The sequence below is a fragment of the Cricetulus griseus genome, chromosome 3, assembly GCF_003668045.3.
Source record: "Cricetulus griseus strain 17A/GY chromosome 3, alternate assembly CriGri-PICRH-1.0, whole genome shotgun sequence".
NCBI lineage: Eukaryota > Metazoa > Chordata > Mammalia > Rodentia > Cricetidae > Cricetulus > Cricetulus griseus.
In genome coordinates, this window is record NC_048596.1 from 6,510,235 (window position 1) to 6,517,320 (window position 7,086).

The following is a 7,086-nucleotide window of genomic DNA, read 5'->3' on the forward strand; positions in this document are numbered from 1 at the left end:
GAAAGCAAGAATCATTGTGAATATCCAGAGGAGAGAAGAGAATGGAAGTAAATGATTCCAGGAGCCTGCATTATGGAAAAGACAGGAAAGGACCAGGTTGGGTATTTATTGGCCAGTGAAATACACCTCCTAATGCCGGACGTAATCACACAAACCAGGTGCAGTGGTAACTTGTTCCAGCAAGGCACAGAGCCGGGGTGTATGAAACCTGACCACAATAGGGAGCTATTCCAGGCTCTCGTGGGGAGGAGTCATATTTTGGAATATGGCTTTCCCAGCAGCCTTTTGAAAGTTGAAAAGATGCCATTGCTCCTTTGAGTACTTCCCATACTTGAGGCTTCTGACACTTGCAAACTCACAGTCTTTGTTACTATAGTGAAATACTGGAGGCAGGGGACTTTATAAAGAAAAAAAAATGTTTACTTAGGTCCTAGAGCTGAGCAGTCCAATCTGGAGATGACCTCTTGCTGGCAAAGACCTGAGCTGGAGAAGAACTTCTCATAGCAAGAGACTGTCTGCTTGCTCTTCCATCAGACTGTCATCATGAGGGCTCTTTTAACGTCATTAGCATATAATCTCAGATGTTAAACTCTGTCGTGAGTTTGGTGGTTAACCTATAGCACAGTCTACTGATGGTGACCTCATGTGTTGGTTTCAGAAAGTTTTTGATGATGACTTCTCATTACTTAGTGATGATCCTCTTCTAGAGCAATGGTGATTTCCTTCTAATAACATCCTGCGCTAACAGTTTTACAAACATGGACATTGAATTCAACACACTGAACTGTTCTGTCAGACATGTATCAAATCTGACCTCTGTATCCATGACAGTAAATTCCGTGGCTAAAGAGCAGATAGATGGCATTTCTCCACCTCAAATTTATTTTATAACCTACAGGCTGGGTCTTCACAATCTAGAAGGAAGACAAGATTAGTAGGTCCCTCAGATGATCTGTCAATTAGTCACCAAGTTTAAATGACAATGGCAAAGCTGATTATCTCTGTGCATATATAATGTGTATGCATTTTACTAAATGTTCAACATCTCAAAAATTTTAAAAATACTAATAGAATTATGTTTAAAAATTGAAAAAAAGCAGAACTCAATAATCTAGCTTCAGTATGTTTTTTTATTGCAGAAACTAGGTGACTTGTTCTTTGAGAGACCACTGACCCTGCCAGCTGCATGGACCTCTGCTCTATACACTGCTGTCTGATTGCCTAAGAAGTTTTACAGCCAGACAAGGCAACCTTCTGATGGACAGAAGGTCACACGGTGGTATTTTCCTCCTTGCTTGTTTGAAAAAGACTTGAAAGACACTACTCAGTGTTTCAACTGGCAATTCAATATACAGGGGCTTTCTAAACATGCCGATGCCATTGTCTTTCCATAGTTGGATTGTTTTCTTGTATTTTCAAAAAAATACATACTGGTGTGAACTATAGTTGCAGGGGGGAGTCACACCTGTGTTAAAGGTTCTACAAGGCTGAAGGATTGAAATGTGTGATTGTGGAGAATTAAAATGTTCTAAGCCAGAGCCAAATTATCTTGGGTTAATTTTAGTCCCTTGGAACGTCTTCATTGCTGAGTTCTACATCTGGCCTAACATCCAGAGGCTACCAAAATATTTCAAATGTGTTCTTGATAAATTACTCACATCTGAGACCTAAAGCAGATTTCCCCACTTTGATAGAAACCTGCCCAGCTGTGGTTCCCACCAGTGCATTGGTAAATCCCTTGACTTATTACTTCCTTTGTTCTGTAACTACTTCATAATGGAACATGGTATTTGAGGCAGCCTGATTCTGTTTCCCCAGGTCATGGTCACTCATATCTGGCACTAGAATAAACAACTATGTTACTTATTTTAAGATGAAAGCTGAATATTTCCATACTTTTCTTTCTGCTCTTATGATATCTCCTTTTTCATGTGACCCTCCTGGGAAGTCAACAAAGAAAGCTTAAAAGAGTACATCTTTTTATTTTGTTCTTTGTACCCCACTTCAATTCCTTTGAGGGTGATCTTCAGGCTCGGATTCAGGCCTACCTTAGGTAGAGCACTGCCCCTGACTCTGCTGGTCTTAGTGGGATTGCCCACTGGGGTGTGATGGATTTAGCATTATCACGGGTTCCAGTTCTGCACCTGTGAGCGGAGGAACACAGATGCTCTTGGTTTTGTATCAGCTGCCAGGGCAATCGCTCTTCAGTGGAGAGTGGAAGCAGAGATGGCATCTAGACGGAAGACACCATCTTCAAGGGACCTTCGTCATATTGATTCACTTCAGTCTTGACCTTTGGCTCTGTCTTACTTTTTTCCCCTAATGGTTTCATCCACAAAGGTGATGCATTTTTAAGGTGTATCGATGTGTGGTGAGTTTAAGGGGTCCTTGTGAAGTCTGTTAGGCTTGCTGACAACTACGGAGGCTGAAGCATGGCCGTGGGCATGCTCTGAAAAGGAGGCTGGTGATTGGGTTGCTGTTGAGTGAACTGCAGAATATTCTTGAAAAATAGTTTCCCCCTCCCATCTTGTGACACCGAAGTAGGCAGACAAGCATGTCCAAAGGCAAGTTATAAGAAAGATTAAAAATTTATGAGTGGTTTTGCCTCATTTTTGTACTTATTCTTAATAGATTTTTCCTTTTTAATACTGTATGTTGTCTTCATTTCCTTTCATCTTTTGAGTAAGAGCACAATGAAATGGCCTGCAGACTTGTGAGATGGATTTTGTGAACCACTAGCCCATTTCATCAACAGGGAACTGCAAAATAATTGAAAGAAATGGCCTTGGATCTGGTTCAACCTGTTAGAAGTGGGTACACAATTGAGAAAAATGGAAAATGATACTTAATTATGGACATGTTCCCTGGAAGACCAGATTCTGTGGAGCCCCAATGTTTATACATTAATAGCATCCATGTGTTCATTGACTGAGCAAATAATTCTACCACATGATTGACATGGCTTTAGATACGAATGTTTAAGGATACTTCAAAAATGATTTCTTTCAGTGAAATAGTCAGTCGGATAGGATCATATATAAAATAACTGTCTTAGTAGTGTAATGTGAAAGTATAGAGTGTCCCAGGAACAATATTGAACAAAGGAAATGCATCTGTATAGTGCTATCTATCTTATTATAAGAGATTGTGGGGAAGCCAGGTGTGTTGGTCCACGCCTTTAATCCCACCACTAGGGAGGCAGAAGCAGATGGATTCTGAGTTTCAGGCTATCAACTTGGTCTATATTGTGAGTTCCAGGAGAGCCAGGGCTTCCTAGTAAGGACCTCTTTCCTATTATACATAGCAGAGGAATATGTTGTTTTCTCCTCAGGATTCTACTGTCGAGGATTTCTGTATCACTATAAATGACAGGAAAATTCTACAAGGGGCATTTTCTTCCCTCCCTTCTACGTTCCTACAGAGTAGGTGAGTGTTTACCCATGATAGAGAGCTTGATCTGCCCTGCACCACTGTTCCCCGCCACATCCCACACCCCCGAAGCCCCTGGAACACTCCTAATCCTTCAGGGCCCCATTCCTAGGTCTCCCATGTTCTTAATCTACTAGGTAGGGCTAGACTCGAGGGCAGGCTGATAGGGCTTTCATATTGGTGTATATTTGCAGAACTTGCCCTGGTATAGAGTTGAGGAGTATGCCAGTAAGAAATTTGCGTTTGGGGCTTGAGTATGTGACTCAGTAGAGGACTGACTAACATGCATACTGGGCTCCATCTCTGGCACTGCATAAAAACAGGTGGGGTGCCACATGTCTATAACCTTAATTTGGGAAGTGGTGGCAGGAGGATTACGTGTTCAAACTCATCCTAGGCTACTTTCCTAATTCAGTTCTCCTCTGGGCTATATGAGACCCAGTCTCAAAAAGAATGGTTTACCTTTTGGCCTTGGAGCTGAGAAAAGTTCTATAATTCCTCTTTACCCAAGGACCCTAGTTCTCCAGTGACAGTTAACCATGCTTATGTATGAAAATTTAGGGGTGTTTCTTTACCAGTTAGAATGCAGAAGGCAAGCAAGTTATCCATATCCCTGGTGTGTAACTATCTCATTTGATACTTACAAAGATCCCATGAGAAGGTTGTGGCAGGGTCAACTCTTCTTACTTTGCAGGCAATGAGGCAGGTAGAGTGTGTAGAATAATAGAATGCCAGCCACATGGACATGCGTTTGAATTCTGGTTCTGGTGCCTATGCACCAACTCTCCTAAAGAGGCGTTCCCTAGCTTTATGGGCCTCCGTTTCTTCCTTTGTCAAACTGAAGCAGTGTCACTATCTTTACAAGTTCTTTGTGGGAACCAGATGTTGAATGCAGAGACTGTCAAGCCAGATGTCTGAGGCAGAGAAGCCAGTGGTAGGTATGTGACTGGATTTGGAGTTGAGACTTGAAGCCAAACCAGAAACCTGAAGGCTCCAGGATAGTTGAGACTTTGAAGTATCTCAGTGAACAGTGGGAAGTGGGGGTGGTGTGTGAGTGGCTCTTCCTCCGAGGGACATTCCACAATAGAGCACAGCTCTTTGGGACAGTCTTAAGGGCACACTGGCAAAGCCTAAGGTAAGAATACTGTTTTTCTTGGGAGGCAGAGGCAGGCAGATCTCTGTGAGTTCGAGGCCACCCTGATCTCCAGAGCGAGTGCCAGGATAGGCTCAAGCTACACAGAGAAACCCTATCTCGAACCCCCCCCCCCAAAAAAAAAGAATACTGTTTTTGTTCACAGGAGCTGAGGAGGCCACAAGTCTTTAGATTGTTCATTCCCTGATCAGTGGCACTTTTCTCCTCAGGAAAGATCGTAATTCTTCTGAGGGGCCATTAGTTGCATGCTAATCTGTATGGCAGAGGCAGCCATGCCTTTAAATTATTTCACTTTTTGTCTATGTGTGTGCGCATATTAGCACATATGTGTAGAGGTCAGAGGTCAATATTAGGTGTCTTCCTCTATCGCTCTCCACCTTTTTTTTTTTTTTTTGCATCAGTGTCTGTAATTGAACCTGGAGCACACTCATTTGTCTACACTGGCAGCCAAGCGAGCTCCAGGGATGTTTCCATCTCCACATCTCCATTGCTGGGATTACAGGCATGAACCGGCACATTGGGGTTTAAAGGTAGAATTTGGGAATGAAACTTAGGTTCCCTTGCTTGTGAAGAGAGTGCCTTGCCAACTGAGCTGTCTCTCAGCCCTGACTGCTTTTCTGTTCATGGAATTTCCAGTGTCTACGTTAGAGCCATGCATCTTCTGTTGCTCAATGGAGATTAGTAAGCAATGCATAAATGAACCCAGGAGCAGAATTCTTGGAGCTCCAACCAATGAGAAGACTTGTAAAATGTGGCATTTGAGAAAGACCTTGATGCTGGAATGGTTTTGTAAGCTAAGCAGGAAAGGACCCGAGTTAGCAAAACTAGCAGCATTTATTTGTGTACATTGAAAGTCTAGGAGAGAGCGGTCCATCTCAGAGCTATTTAAGTCACAGCTCGATGTGTCCAGCATTAACATTTATACCTCACAGGGTAATGGCGGAGACAGCCAGAGTGTCTCTGAAGTCTCTTCATCAGCCACATAAAGTCCGGCTCTGACTTGGGATTTTCCAGGTTGCTGGTGGCAACAATACTTCTGAGGAGCTTGCTATTTAGAGTTATTTCTTCCTCGCTAAGAAAGCTGGTGGGTACATGTGGGAGGAAAAATGGCAAAATAAAGACCAACTTTGATGCATAGACAGGGCCCTCCTACAAATGCATCCGAGTCATAACTGAGCAGTCATGACACTCTCGATTAATTTAATGAAATTAATTTTTTCCATACCCCTCTTTCTGTGCTACAAAGCACTTTACAGTGAGAGGCAAAAGGAGATAATGAGATAATGCTTTATGGAACTACACAGCAGCGAGTTTCCCATCATTAGCAAGACAGAGGAATAAGTTAGAAATGGTTCGGATAAGCGAAAACTCTGAATAGCAGCCAGAGAGACAGGCTGAAGCAAGATGAGGCTGCTAAATCTGTTTCTTACTACAGAAGTAGCTGGGCTGCTAGTGGGATTCTGAATGTGACGAGGGGCTAAATACCTGCTCTTTTTATTCTGTGCCATCTATGGAAAACTGTCCACCATCTTCAGTTCTGCAGTCATAAAGGTCTGATTAGAGTGTAAAGATTACCAGTGTGGTTATTTGAATAAGAATGGCCCTCATAGTCTCATGTATTTAAATGCTTAGTCACCAGAGAATGGAACTCTTTGAAAGGACTAGGAAGATTAGGAGGTGTGGCCTTGTTAGAGGAAATGTGTCAAGGTGGGTGGCTTTGCCAGGCACAGTGTCATCTCTGTCCCCCTGTCCAGTGTCCCCCCACCCTTCTGCTGCCCGTGGATCAGGATGTAGAACTCTTTTGCAGTCACTTCTCCAGCACTGTGTCTGCCTGCCTGCTGCCATGCTCTCTGCCATGGAGACAATGCAGGAAGCCTCTGAAATTGTAAGCCAGCCCCAATTAAGTGCTTTCTTTTATAAGAATTGCCCTGGTCATTGTATTGTTTGGCTTTATGTGTCAACTTGACACAAGCTGGAGTCGTTAGAGAGGAAGGAGCCTCAGCTGAGGCAATGCCTCCATGAGATCCAACTGTAAGGCTTTTTCTCAATCAGTGACCATTGGAGGAGGGCCCAGCACATGGTGTGTGTTGCCATTCCCACCTGGTAGTCCTGGGTTCTATAAGAAAGCAGGCTGGGAAAGCCATGGGGAGCAAGCCAGTAAGGAGCACCCTTCCGTGGCCTCTGCATCAGCTCCTGTCTCTCGGATCCTGCCCTGTTTGAGTTCCTGTCCTGACTTCCTCCAGTGCTGAAGAGCAATGTGGAAGTGTAAGCCAAATAAACCCTTTCCTCCCCAACTTGCTTTTTGGTCATGGTGATTACTGAAGCAATAGAAACCCTGACTAAGACAGTCCTGGTAAAACACTAAGACAATGATTTTTGACAGCCAGCTAAAACTGACTTAAGGCTCATTTCTGCCATCATCAGCTGGTTACTTTGGTTGCTGTGTGGTCTGGTTTCTTCATCCTTAAAGTGGGTGTGGAAAGATGTCTTAGGGGCCAGCACCA

At 43.4% G+C, this 7,086-nt stretch overlaps 1 long non-coding RNA gene across 1 annotated transcript in view; it reads left to right on the forward strand.

Moving 5' to 3' along the window:
* The window catches only part of LOC103163594, a 31,893-nt gene extending 25,106 nt beyond the window's left edge, over positions 1-6,787 (forward strand). The window contains exon 3 of the long non-coding RNA XR_003483634.2: positions 1,140-6,787. This is a non-coding gene — a long non-coding RNA (uncharacterized LOC103163594). The remainder of the gene's footprint in view (positions 1-1,139) is intronic.
* Positions 6,788-7,086: the final 299 nt, after the last annotated feature.